The sequence below is a fragment of the Sphaeramia orbicularis genome, chromosome 6 (assembly GCF_902148855.1).
Source record: "Sphaeramia orbicularis chromosome 6, fSphaOr1.1, whole genome shotgun sequence".
NCBI lineage: Eukaryota > Metazoa > Chordata > Actinopteri > Kurtiformes > Apogonidae > Sphaeramia > Sphaeramia orbicularis.
This window is the reverse complement of record NC_043962.1, coordinates 51,433,598-51,448,615: the sequence shown is the minus strand read 5'-3', so window position 1 is coordinate 51,448,615 and position 15,018 is coordinate 51,433,598. Positions and strand designations below refer to the sequence as shown.

Here is a 15,018-nt window from a genome sequence, read left to right as displayed (position 1 = left end):
AAAATAAGGCTCTGAAATATATGTACATATACATAATCAGTCAAATAAGCAGAAGGAGCACTGTTATACATTATACATTATATAAGGTGCATGTGTAAAAAGGTGCCAGTGTGTAGTGTAATGTCTAGTTTAGAGTTTAAAGCTCGGAGTTGAGTAAACGGATGGCCTGAGGGAAGAAACTCTCTCATCCTCTCAGTTCCAGTCTTTATGCAGCGATAGCATCGGCCTGATGGCAACAGGGAGAACAAAGAGTTTCCAGGATGGCTAGGCTGCTTCAAGATCTTCTCAGCCCTTGACCTGCATCTCTGGATGTAAATGTCCTGCAGGTTGGGGAGGGTGGATCTAATGGTCCGCTCAGCTGAATGGACCACCCTTTTGAGGGCAGAGAAGTTCTGTTTAATACAGCTGCCCATCCAGATGGTGATGCTCCCACACGGGATACTCTCAGTGGTGCAAGTGTAAAAGTTCCTGACCACTGTTATCGGGAGCTTGAAGTCTCTCAGGCGTTTGAGGTGGTAGAGATGCTGTCTGGCCTTCTTCACAATGGTCTGAATGTGAAGTGACCAAGACAGGTCTTGTGTGATTGTCACACCAAGATATTTAAAACTGTCCACTCTTTCCACCTCAGACCCACTGATGCGGAGTGGATGGAAGACCCTCTGCTTTTTCCTGCCGAAATCCACAATCAGTTCTTTAGTTTTGCTGACAACAGGAGATTATTCTCCTGGCACCAGTTCTCCAGGTGGATGACCTCCGTCCTGTAGGCCTGCTCATCATTGTGGGAGATGAGCCCCACAACGGCTGTGTCGTCAGCAAACTTAATAATGATGTTACTGTCTGATGTGGATACGCAGTCATATGTGTACAGTTAGTACAGCAGAGGGCTCAGCATGCAGCCCTGAGGAGAGCCACCCCTGAGCCCTATTACTGGATGATGTGTGGTTTTGCAGGATTTCACCACAAACACACCACAATCAAAGGACTTGTTGAGAGCATCCTCACCAGCACCATCACAGTGTGGTATGGCAACACCACGCTGGCTGTGAGAAAAATACTGCAGCGAGTCATTAAGACTGCAGAAAAAACAAACCATCACTTATCAGTTTTAATACATTACAACAGACCAAAGACAGGGGCGGTTTAGACCTTCCCAACTTTGGCCAATATTTCTTAGCCTATAAGCTGCAGTATATGTCCAAATGGCTCAAACCTAGTTATCTAGATGAGCCATGGCTAGATATAGAGCAAGCACTGTGTGATGATCTAGTAATCTCTGACTTACCATTCATTAGTTCAACTATTAAGCTGTTATAATGTTATAAAAATGTGAACATCAGCTCCACTCTGACAGCCTGGTGGGAATTTCTACAAATAAACAAATGTTCACTCATTCCATGTAAGCTGACACCCATCTAGAACAACCCTGACATCCTGAAAAGTAAAAGAATGATAAACTTTACTCAATGGAAGAACAAAGGAATAACACATTTAGAAAATATCATAGTGGATGGAAACTTTGTACCATTTGACACGCTCACTTCGCAACACAGGATTAGCAGTACCAAATTTTTAGAATATCACCAAATCAAATCTATTACAGGTAAGAAATATACCCCTAACCAGTTAAACCTGCAACTACCAATCTCAAGGTGGCAGAATTCTTGAACCTCCGCACCCCAAAGTAACTATCTAAAATATTTAGGCTCAATGCTAAAACAGACAACTTAATCTACCTACCGACCTCAAAATGGGAGACAGATTTATTCAGTGATTTTGATCAAAACTCATGGTCACAAATATGTTCAAATACATTTAAAATAACTAAAAACTGAAATTTACAACTAATTCAGTTCAAAATTCTTCACAGAATTCATTATACAGGACAAAGGATGTTCAAAATGGGTCTCACACAGTCAAATATCTGCTCACAGTGCACACATAACTCTGTTGATAACTACATTCATGCATTGTGGCAATGTGCACCCATCCAGAGGTTTTGGCTACAGGTATGTGAGGACCTGTCAACATGGCTCAGATGTAATATTCCAGCCCACCCCACACTGTGTTTACTAGGTGACCTAGGCAACACCAACATGGATACTAACACCTCACACATGGTCCTCACTGCTTTATGCATCGCAAAGAAAACTATCGTTGTGAATTGGAAAACAAAAGCCAATCTGAGCATTCACCAGTTTAGGAACCTTCTATTAGATCTCATCAGTAATGAGACAATATCTGCCTCTTCAAACAATCAACTGGACCAATGTCATTCTCTCTGGACCCCTGTGATTAGCTCTATCACATCAGTCTGAGTGTTAGGAGGCCGGCAGGAGGGGCTGCAGGGCTACGGGTCACTAGTGGTTTCTCAGGATGGGGGTCTGGACTGCCCTGCTCTGGGGGTGGCTCGGTGTTTGTCCCTGTTGGGGCGGGGGTGGACCCGCTGCCGGGGTTGCCCTGTTGCCCTGTGGCAGTGGAGCAGGGGGCTCCAGGTTGGGCCTGGGTCGGTGGCCGGCGGCCCCTGGGTCAGGTGGCTGGGCTGGGCGGGGTGGGCGGGGTGGGGTTCCTGGGTCCTGGGGTCCGGGGGTCTGGGTGCTGCCAGGAGGGGGGGCCCAGCATGCACCAGGGTGTCTGGGCTGGCCTGGGCTTCCCGCTGCGGGGGTGGGCGAGTGCGTGCCCTGGTGTCTGGCTGGTGCCTGGGAGTCCAGGGGTGGGGGAGTGTGTGTGTTTGTATGTGTGTGTGTGTGTGTGCGTGTGTGTGAGTGTGTGTGTGTCGGTGTGTGTGAACGGGTGTTTGTGTGTGTATAAGAGTATGAATGAGGGAATGTGTGTGTGCGTGTCTGTGTGTGTTGGTGTATGTGGGGGGGTGGTGGAGCAGGTGTGTGGGTGTGGATGTACATGGATGTTTGGTGAATGAGGGAGGGCTGTGATGTGGTGGTGGTGGCGGCAGTGGGGGGACTGTGCAGGTGCGCCTGGGGGGTTGCTGCCTCTGCGGGGGGTGGGGGGTGTTGCCAGGGGTTCTCTCTCGGTGCGGTGGTGGGGTGCTGCCATGGTGGCGATTGGGACCTGGGGCGGGGTGCTGGGCACTGCGCTGGTGATCACTGCACCCCTAGTGCGTGCAAGACTGGGGAGTTGTGGAGTGTGATGGGTCCCCACGCCTGTATGGGGGGCTTTGGGACAGCTTGTCCCGGGTCCATGCCCCCTCGACCTCATAGGATGATTGAGTGTGTGAGTGGCCTCTGGGGGGGCGGCGGCCTTCTGGCTGTGGTCACTGAGTGCCCAGAGTCTCTGGACCACCCCGCTCCTTCGCAGCCCCTGCATGGGGACGGGTACTGGGGAACGGGGGTGCTGAATGTCAACTGGCTCGTCTTCTGGGAGGAAACTTCCTCCCAGTCATACCATCCCCCAACTCCTCCCTTCCCCACCCCCCTCACACAAAGCACGTAGGGTCTTGGCGAGTGTGCACGTCCTGAGGGGGTGTGGCGGGGGGGGTCACTAAACCTCTGTGGTACCCTGGGGCGGCTAACTCCTCAATTTTAATTACACTCAGCCACAAAAAAATACACAGAAACATTAAGACCACACATTCACTTTTGGGGGGCGGGCTGCGTGGCACCCGATGGGCGATGCCTTTTGGGTAGGTGAGGCTGCCCATGTGGCGTCGCCCTCAGCGAAGCATTTTCTGCTCTTCAGTTTTAACTGCTTGCATACACACCTCACACTTCACAACACTGATAGGTGGGGAGGCGAGGGGGGGGGGATCTTCCCACACCCCTGTTTCCTGGATGCCATCCACGGCAGGGGGGCCCACGGGGGGGTGGGGGTTGGTCCATTGGCTTGGTACTCAGCTGGCTGCATTGCTGGGGGGGTGCCGCCCTCTGCTGAAAGATGTGTGCGCATGGGATTGTGGTCGGGGGGGCTCTTGCCCGCTGCAGGACATGTTGGGAACAGAAAAGATGTGTGTGTGCGGGCATTGGGGGTGTAGCGGTTGCTGGTGGGGTGGTGGACCACAGTGAGTTTCCTGGCGGCTGGTGTTGCCACTCTGAGGTCCGGTTGGCGCTGGGGCTGCGCTCAGGTGCCGTGCCTTGGGGGGAACTCGCGGCGGTGCTGCTCACTGCCGAGGGGGGTGGCGGTGCTCCAGATACGCATGTCTGGTGTGTGTGTAGGTGAGTGGGAGGGACAGTGGATGGGTGTGGGTACATGTGTGGGTGTGTGTGTGCATGTAGGTGTGTGTGTGTGGGCATGCATGTGGGTAGGTGGGTGTATGGGCATGGGTGGAGGTGTTTGTGGGTGTGGGTGTGTGTGAATGGTCGAACATGTGGGATGGGTGGTGTGTGTGCATATGCTTTTGTGTGGGTGAGTGGGGGACTGGAGGGTGTGTGGGGTTTGGGGGTTGTTCTTGGTGGGACAGGGGGCAGGAATGGGGGGGCTCCAGGCCCCAGGGGTGCTTAGCAATGGCATCGGGGTGCGCACTGGCCCACAGTGGGTGGCTGTCTGGGCCAGCCTGGCTGCCCGGTGTGCTGGGTGCGACTCCTGCCAGGGGAATGGGTGGCTCCTGGGTTCGTGGGACTTGGGGACAGGCGCCTTGCTTGCCCCTGGGTGGCCGGCCCCCGATGGGGGGGTGGCAGCTGGCGTCCCTGGCCCACTAGGGCCTGTGCTCGGCTGCTGTGGGGCCTCCCTTGACCATCTTCGGGGTGGGCACACTGTTGCCTCTTGGGGAGGCGGGCTGGATCCCCCCTCTCTGTGGTGTCTGCTGGTTGGCCGGGCCTTGGGGCCCTCTTTGTTGGCCCCTGGTCCTTGGAGGGAGTGCAGTTGTGGTTGCATGCCTGTGTTCATCACCTCATTCACTTTGCCTTGTTCACTCTGTCACAGCAGATTAATGTGAACAACAGATGTTGTGTGGATTTCTTACTGGTATTATTTGGGCGGACGTGGTGTATGATATTCTGTTCATGCTTTCTTTTCTTATATTGATCATTTAATAAGTCTTATGCATTTTATTTTATTTTTTTGTAGTTTTGTTTGTTTTGTTTTTTTCTCATTCTCCTGCCCAGTTTACTCAGTTCTGGTTGTAGTTATTGTTACCATTATAATTATCACCATGGTTGCTAGTGTTTGTATTGTTGATACTGTCTTGGGAGGCTCTTTGCCACCTTCTTCTCTCTTGCTCTCTCCCCTATTTTGAAAAAATGTACTCCGTGTACTTTGTAATGTGTGCAAAATGTCCAATATCCACAATACAATGCAGCAAAACCTGTTTTAAATTGTGAGGGGGGAGAGAAGAAAAAAACAAAAAATGTCATGGCCTTGTCTGGAGTTTGAACCCAGGACTCCCATACAATACACCAACACTCTAACCACTGGTCTATTGTCAGACATCCACCAAATTGCTCTAGTAAGCCTTTATATAGGGATTTTGTCATTGTGAAAAGTGAAACTAAACATACTCTTCAAAAAATCACGATTATTCCATAACCGTTGGTCGTATCTGAAAAATTCTTTCACTTTTGGATTCTGCAGACTTGTGGGAATTTAATGAGGTATAACTTTTTTGTCAACAGCCTGAAATGAATAAGCAGTAATTGCAGAAACATAGAGTAACTTTCAAAGGCAGATTGCCAACTTCCTGTTGGAGTTAGTTCATGAGTGTCAGTGAATGATTTGTCGGGCTCAATCAGACCAACATTTTGGCATTTGTTTCATGTTTCTGTGACATTCCTACTGGCCGCTAGGGCAGTTTTTGTCTATTTTTTAGTACATAGGTGGCGCTACAGAATCCATTTTGGCACCCAAGGGGTTAATTTTGATATTGAATCAAAGTGTTCACCGGCCATGACATACATGGCAAATTTGGTGAGTTTTGGAGCATGTTAAGGGGATCAAATGGCAGTCTAAAGTGGAAAAAGTATGAAAAGAAATTGTTATAAATCAATAACCGTACATCCTATCTCAAAAATTTTTTGCATGTGAGAGTTGTGCTGAGTCCCATGAACGGATAGATATGTCACATGTGGGGAAAAACTCCAAAATGAAAAATGAGTTCCAAACATTGCAACTTTGCGGGCTTCTAAAAAAAAACACTAAGACAGTTCTGGAAAAAGTACGAGATCACTTTTTTGAGGAGGGTTCACTCTATCTTTTGGTGCTATTTAGAAGTCAATACGACAAACGGTGTCATCGGAGTTAGTTTTAAAAATTTGATTTTGAAAGGCATATTGCGAACTTCCTGTTGGAGCTAGCTCATAGGTGTCAGCGTGTGATTTGTCGGGCTCGCTTAAACAAAAGTTTTGGTGTTGGTTTTGTGTGTCTATGACATTCATACTGGAAGTTTGCAATTTGCGCATTTTATTTTGAAAGGCATATTGCGAACTTCCTATTGGAGTAAGGTCATGAGTGTCAGCACGTGATTTGTTGGGCTCGATGAAACAAAAATTTTGGCGTTTGTTTCATGTTTCTACGACATTCCTACTGGCCGCTAGGGCCGTTTTAGTGTATCTAGGGGGCGCTAGAGAGCTCATTTCAACCTATGGGGTTAATTTTTACATTTTATAAAATTTTTCGCCAGACCTGACATACGTGCCAAATTTGGTGAGTTTTCGAGCATGTTTAGGGGGTCAAATTCCAGATTAAAGTGGCGGGAGAATAATAATAATATAAAAACGAACAAAATACTCTCACACAGTGAGAGAGAGGGCCCTAAAAAACGAACGAAATACAATAGGGCCTTGCTTGCAGGCAAGGCCTCTCACTGTGTGAGTGGGCCTTACCTTTGGGCTTGCTCCCTAAATATCTCACTATACAAATTTTATCCAGTGACACAACAGCCACTATGACGAGTCATCACTATAGAAACAATAAACAATATTTCCAATTTTGTATTGAAATTCAAGCAGTTCAACTCCAATGAACAGCTTGAAATGGTACACAGGTAAGTGCTGAACTGTCAGAGGTAAAAAAAAAAAAAAAAAAAAGGTAAGGTTAAACAAAACTGAAAAATAATGTACATTTCAGAATTATACAACAAGGCAAACAATAAATGGGTTAACAACTTAAAGCAGTTCTGCAGCAATGGAGGTTGATCAAGCCTCAAAAGTTGGTGCTACCATTTCCTACAGGTGTCCCAACATTTCCAAATTACTTCCAACCCAGTCTGTCTGCATAAAAGTAGTGTTGGAATACACTTTGGTACCACACCGCTGTGAGCATTATTTGAACAGTATTGTACCGCAGAAAGTAGTGTGTTACTATAAAAATGGCGAGGAAAAGGCAATTAATGATAGAAGAGACACAGACCATCATAACACTTAAAAATGTAGGTCTTTCCTACAGAGAAAATGCCAAGAAAGTCAAGGTGTCAGTAAGTACAATTTCCTTCACCATCCAAAGGCACTCAGAAACTGGGGGATATGCTGACAGGAAGAGGTCTGGCAGAGCTCAATAGTGGTCTTAATAAGCAAGTCTCAGTTTCAACTGTGAAGAGACGACTTCCAGTTGCAGGTCTGATCAGTCCATAACACCTTCTTCCAGTCTTCAGTAGTCCACTGGCGGTGTTTCATGGCCCAGGCAAGCCTCTCTTTTTTTTATTCTGAAGTCTCAACAATGGCTTTCTTGCTGCTACTTGACCCATCAAACCTGTAACTCGAAGTCTTCTCTTCACAGTTGAAACTGAGACATGCTTACTACGACCACTACTGAGCTGTACTGGAAGCTGTTGTCCTGTGAGTCGCCTATCACGCAAGCTGCTGACTCTCAGAAACTTGTCTTCTGATTCTGTTGTGGCTTTGGGTCTGCCAGACCTCTCCCACTGTCCAGGAGGAAACAGCAAACCTCCAGGAATATGTCAAGAAAATGGCCCCCAATGACCAACTGATACGTGAATGCCTCAGACATCAGGAACAACATGAGAGATCTCTGCCCAGAAGAGTGCAATCCTAGGAACAGCTAAGATCCTCTGCAGAACCCTCAGGCTCCCAGTCAAAAGTTTTAGAACACCCCAATTTTTCCAGCTGTGTATTGAAATTCAAGCAGTTCAAGTCCTATGAACAGGTTGAAATGGTACAAAGATAAGTGGTGAACTGCCAGAGGTAAAAAAAAAAAAAAAAAAAAGGTAAGGTTAAACGTAACTGAAAAATAATGTACATTTCAGAATTATACAAAAAGGCCTTTCTCAGCAAACAAGAAATGGGTTAACAACTTAAAGCAGTTCTGCAACAATGGATGTTGATCAAGCCATGAAAGATGGTGCTGCCAATTGCCTACAGGTGTCCCAACATTTCTTAATTACTTCCAACCCCTCTGTCTGCATAAAAGTAGTGTTGGAACACACTTTGGTACCATACCGTTGTGAGCATCTTTTGAACAGTACTGTACTGCAGAAAATAGTGTGTGACTATAAAAATAGGACTAATGGCCCTATAGCTTACCGGCCAAATTAAAAGCTTTGGGAAATGTATCCAAATGCCATTTTTTATCACCCAGTTATGTGTATGTATAATATTACAGAAATAGCCCATGTTTTGGTCATATTCCAATCAGATCTGTAAAAAATTCAAATTCCAACTTGATATCATTGATACTTACAGATTTATTGTATTAATCCACTTCCTATCTCTTTTAATGGGAAAATTTGTCAAAGGCGCACCAAATCCAGAATCAGATCCGGATTGAAATAATTTCAATACCTTGTATTGACATCAACATAAAGAAGCTGTATACCAAGTTTGAAGTCAATCAGAACTGTAGTTTCGGAGAAGAAGACGATTGAAATTTTATCCCCAAAAGAGCCCATGTTAAAATTTCCATAAGTTCCCGGATCCAGAAGAAGATCCTGATCAGCATGTGGCTATTATGTTTTGGTCATCTCCCCATCAGGGCTGTACTCTAGAAATTTACACTTGATATCATTTATATTTAGTGAGGTATTGCATCGATCCACCTCCTATCTCTTATAATGGGAAAATTTTTCAAAGTCGCACCAAATCCAGAATGAGATCCGGATCCAAATAATTTCACTAACTTTTGCTGACATCATCATAAAGAAGCTGTATACCAAGTTTGAAGTCAATCAGAATTATAGTTTCGGAGAAGAAGACGATTGAAATTTTTATAACAGACGATAACGACAGACGACGCCAACGACAGACGACGCCGGACACCGCATGATGACAATAGCTTATGACCTGTCGGCCGTTAAGCTAAAATGACAAGGAAAAGGAAATTAATGATAGAAGAGAGACAGACCATTATAGCACTTAAAAATGTAGGTCTTTCCTACAGAGAAATTGCCAAGAAAGTCAAGGTGTCAGTAAGTCCAGTTTCCTTCACCATCAAAAGGCACTCAGAAACTGGGGGAAATGCTGACAGGAAGAGGCCTGGCAGACCCAAAGCCACAACAGAATCAGAAGTTTCTGAGAGTCAACAGCTTGCGTGATAGGTGACTCACAGGACAACAGCTTTAAGCACAGCTCAATAGTGGTCGTAGTAAGCAAGTCTCAGTTTCAACTGTGAAGAGAAGACTTCCAGTTGCAGGTTTGATGGATTGAGTTGCAGCAAGAAAGCCACTGCTGAGACTACAGAATAAGAGAAAGAGGCTTGCCTGGGCCATGAATCACTGCCAGTGGACTACTCAAGACTGAAAGAAGGTGTTATGGACTGATGAATCCAAATTTGAAATCTTCGGTTCATCCAGCAGGACTTATGCACGCCACTGAGTAGGTGAAAGGATTGCAGTGTGTGACATCAACTGTCAAACATGGAGGAGGAAGTGTGATGGTCTGGGGCTGTTTTGCTGGATCCAGGGTCAGTGACTTGTACAGAGTGAAAGGCACACTGAACCAAAATGGCTACCACACAATTCTGCAGTGCTATGCAGTACCCTCTGGGATGCGCCTAGTTGGTCAGGGGTTCATCCTACAGCAAGATAATGACCCAAAACATAAGTCCAAGCTATGCCAGAACTACCTTAAGAAAAAAAGAACAAGATGGTATGCTTGAAAACATGGAGTGGCCAGCACAGTCTCCAGACTTAAACCCCATCGAGCCGGTTTGGGATAAACTGGACAGAAGAGTGAAACCGAAGCAACCTACAAGTGCTACACATTTATGGGAACTTCTGCAACCGAGTTGGGAAGAACTTTCTGAAGAATATTTGATTTCCATTGTAGAAAGAATGCCACGACTATTATATCTGCCAAAGGTGGCTACTTTGATGAGTCAAAAGTTTAGAATGCATTTTGGTTTCCAAATTGATTCCATGATTTCTTTTTTCACTTCAATTGTTTATTTGTTCTATGCTTTAATTTCAGAGTACACTGAGGCATTAAACTGCATCATTTTCAATGAAATTCTGGAAAAATTGGGGTGTTCTAAAACTTTTAACCGGTAGTGTGTGTATAATAAGTCTAATGTGACAGTGATGATTTTTTTTTGTATGAAATACACTATATTGCCAAAAGTATTTGCTCACCCACCCAAATAATCAGAATCAGGTGTTCCAATCACTTCCATGGCCACAGGTGTATAAAATCAAGCACCAAGGCATGCAGACTGCTTTTACAAACATTTGTGAAAGAATGGGTCGCTCTCAGGGGCTCAGCGAATTCCAGCGTGGAACTGTGATAGGATGCCACCTGTGCAACAAATCCAGTCGTGAAATTTCCTCGCTCCTAAATATTCCACAGTCAACTGTCAGCTATATTATAAGAAAGTGAAAGTGTTTGGGAATGACAACAACTCAGCCCCGAAGTGGTAGGCCACGTAAACTGACGGAGCGGGGTCAGCGGATGCTGAGGCGCATAGTGCAATGAGGTCGCCAACTTTCTGCAGAGTCAATCGCTACAGACCTCCAAACTTCATGGGGCCTTCAGATTAGCTCAAGAACAGTGCGCAGAGAGCTTCATGGAAGGGGTTTCCATGGCCGAGCAGCTGCTTCCAAGCCATACATCACCAAGTGCAATGCAAAGCGCCGGATGCAGTGGTGTAAAGCACGCTGCCACTGGACTGTAGAGCAGTGGAGGGGCGTTCTCTGGAGTGACGAATCGCACTTCTCCATCTGGCAATCTGGTGGACGGGTCTGAGTTTGGCAGTTGCCAGGAGAATGATACTTGTTGGACTGCATTGTGCCAAGTGTAAAGTTTGGTGGAGGGGGGATTATGGTGCGGGGTTGTTTTTCAGGAGCTGGGCTTGGCCCCTTAGTTCCAGTGCAAGGAACTGTGAATGCTTCAGCATACCAAGACATTTTGGACAATTCCATGCTCCCAACTTTGTGGGAACAGTTTGGAGCTGGCCCCTTCCTCTTCCAACATGACTGCACCAGTGCACAAAGCAAGGTCCATAAAGACATGGATGACAGTCTGGTCTGAACTTGACTGGCCTGCACAGAGTCCTGACCCCAACCCGATAGAACACCTTTGGGATGAAATAGAGTGGAGACTGAGAGCCAGGCCTTCTCGTCCAACATCAGTGTGTGACCTCACAAATGCGCTTCTGGAAGAATGGTCAAAAATTCCCATGAACACACTCCTAAACCTTGTGGACAGCCTTCCCAGAAGAGTTGAAGCTGTTATAGCTCCAAAGGGTGGACCGACATCATATTGAACCCCATAGAGTAGGAATGGGATGTCACTTAAATTCATATGCAAGTCAAGGCAGGTGAGCAAATACTTTTGGCAACATAGTGTATATGGTGTGGTGGCAAGGATAACCTTACCAGTGGAAATGCTGCATTATTTTTATACATTATGGGGTTTTATGAGAATTTTACATATTTGTTACAATAAAGATTGTATTCAGTGTACTGTAAATAAGTTATGGAACATTTCTGACTTTTTTTTTTAACAAAAGTTTTTATGCCATATTGACACAATAGTCTGTAGCTCCATAACCATAGTGGGCTTGTAGCTCCATAACTGATACTCTTCCCCATAAGTTCACCAGTACACACATTTTTTTTGCTCAAAAATTGGTAGTATGATAGATAAATATGTTATGTAGCATATCCATGCCAATTTGTAATAACAATATTTTAGCAAGAACAGCATGTTATGCACTTTTGCACAAACCATAAAAAACTGCTGTATCATTTCTGTAGCTCCATAACCAAACACTTTTTTTTCAAATTTTCACATTGAAAAATAAAGTTGGGCAAATCACCACCTATACTAGATTAAAGCACTAACTAATACCAACAGAAATATGTATAATAGAATGTTGTAGATTTTTTAGTTTAAGAGTTAAAGCCCATTGAACAACAAAACTGTAGCTCCATAACTGCTTGACCTGACCCCCCTGTATATTACTGTTCCGAAAATGGTCATGTCTGCATGAGGTATTTTAAAAACAGAGAGGGGGAAAGATCTGTTTTCTAAAACACCCGGCTACACATAAAAATACCCTAAATCTGTGAGCTGCTGCCAGTTTTGGGAGAAAAAGGCTTGGAGTTAGGTTTCCATTTAAAATTTTAACTCAACATAGAATACCATAATGGCCTGAACTATGAGTGTCAGAGGGATTTCATAAAAAAACTTGCCTGGTTTTAATTTTAATCTCTGAAAAGATCCTCTCATCTGGATCATAGAATGTCTCTTCAAACTCTTCTACATTTTGTCCAACATGGTGGTGTTTCACCGCTATTTCCATCTAATATGTCATTCCTGTTTACATTAATGAAATGAAAATAGTCTTCTCATTTGCCCGCAAACTAAATCTGTTTCCATTACCTTTATTCACATTTCGTCAATAGTCCAGCTTTTGGTTGGTGTTAACTTTGGGACCTACAATGACAGTATATGTATTTTTCTCATATTTTTAGTGAAAAACATGATCTAACATGCTGGTTTACAACAGACTGTAGATGGGTTTGTCCATATTTGAGCCAGCTCTTGGTTACAGAACCTGACTTTAGGATATTTCGAACCCAACCAAAAGGGTATTTTCACTAATTTTTTAAGGTCAGTGAATTAGTCAGTTATGACGTTTTCAACCCGTGCCCTCCATCCAAATCAAAATTCATTCATTCATTCATTCATTATCTGAACCTGCTTTATCCTCACAAGGGTTGTGGGGGTCACTGGAGCCTATCCTAGCTACTTATGGCCGAAGATGGAGTACACCCTGGACATGTTGCCAGTCCAAATCAAAATATTAATAATAAACATAAATTAAAGCTGCAAGCAGCATTGGGCGGGACCTTGCACCGGACGTTCCGCCTCCCATGCGTTCCGCCTCCCGTGACTGTCGACACCTCAGCTCCACTCACACCTCTCTGTCCCGATACGAGCTCCCACCGTTTTGTGTCCGTCATCCTTACATCCCTACAAAACACCAGCGACCCTCTGCTGAAAGCACTATCACTTTTTAATGAGGCTTTTATTTTGGAAAAACCCTACTGTGTGTATGTGTGTGTGTGAGAGAGAGACAGAATTACTCTGAATGAATTGAAATTATACAAATAGTTGAACATAAAAGTCATGATTTATCACATTTCAGGCTTTTATTTTGAAAAAAAACTATTGCGTGTGCGTGTGTGTGTGTCTTTGATAGAATAATTTTTAATGAATTAAAACTGTAGAAACACTTGAGCGTTTGGCATAAAAATGGAGAAGTTATTTAATAGTCATTATGTATTATTTTAGATAAGGCTGTTATTTTGAAAAAATGTACTCCTTGTACTCTGTAATGTGTGCAAAATGTCAAATATCCACAATACAATGCAGCAAAACGTGTTTTAAAATGAACGGGGGGGGAGGATTTCTTTGATTGCTTGGGATTTGAACCTGGGTCTTCCTGTTCAATAGGCAGCAGCTCTAACCACTGCACTTTACAGACATTTACAAACTTGCACCAGCAAGAGTTTCATAGGGATTTTATTCAATGTGATCAGTAAAAAAACAAGTAGTCTTCAAAAAATTGCGCTTATTCCATAACCGTAGGTCGTATCTAAAAAATTGTTTCAGTTCTGGATTCTGCAGACTTGTGGGAATTTAATGAGAGATGACTTTTGTGAAAAACGCTGGAAATTAATAAGGAGTAATTGCAGAAATGTAGAGTAACTTTGAAAGGCAGATTGCCAACTTCCTGTTGGAGTTAGCTCATGAGTGTCAGTGTATGATTTGTCGGGCTCAATCAAACCAACATTTTGGCATTTGTTTCATGTTTCTGTGACATTCCTACTGGCTGCTAGGGCAGTTTTTATCTATTTTTTAGTACATAGGTGGCGCTACAGAGTCCATTTTGGCACCCAAAGGGTTAATTTTGATATTGAATCAAAGTGTTCACCGGCCATGACATACATGGCAAATTTGGTGAGTTTTGGAGCATGTTAAGGGGGTCAAATGGCAGTCTAAAGTCGAAAGCGTATGAAAATAAACAAATTGTTATAAATCAATAACCATAAATCCTATCTCAAAAATTTGTTGCATATGAGCGTTGTGGTGAGTCCCGTGAATGGATAGATATGTCACATGTGGGGAAAGAGTCCAAAGTGAAAAATGAGTTCCAGACATCGCAACTTTCCGGGCTCATAAAAAAAAAAAAAAAAAAAAAAACGAAGACAGTTAAGACTAAGTTACGAGATCACTTTTTTGAGGAGAGTTCACTCTATCTTTTGGTGATATTTAGAAATCCATACGACAAACGGTGTCATCGGAGTTAGTTTTAGAAATTTTATTTTGAAAGGCATATTGCAAACTTCCTGTTGGAGATATGTCAAAAGTGTCAGTGGATGATTTGTAGTGCTTCATCAAACAAACATTTTGGCACTGGTTCCATGTCTCTACGACATTCCTTCTGGCCACTAGGGCCGTTAAGGTTTTTTTTCACATAGGTGGCGCTAGAGAGCACATTTTGTAAGTTATGGGGTTAATTTTTTCATTTTATCAAATTTTTCGCCAGGCCTGACAAGTTTGGTGAGTTTTTGAGCATGTTTAGGGGGTCAAAATCCAGGTGAAAGTGGCGGAGTAACAATAATATCAAAATGAACGAAAAACAATAGGGCCTTGCTTGCAGGCAAGGCCTCTCACT

At 44.2% G+C, this 15,018-nt stretch overlaps 1 protein-coding gene across 2 annotated transcripts in view; it reads right to left on the bottom strand.

The window, feature by feature from the left end:
- Positions 1-15,018, bottom strand: part of cttnbp2 (cortactin binding protein 2) — a 290,602-nt gene that overhangs the window by 105,113 nt on the left and 170,471 nt on the right. The window lies entirely within an intron of this gene.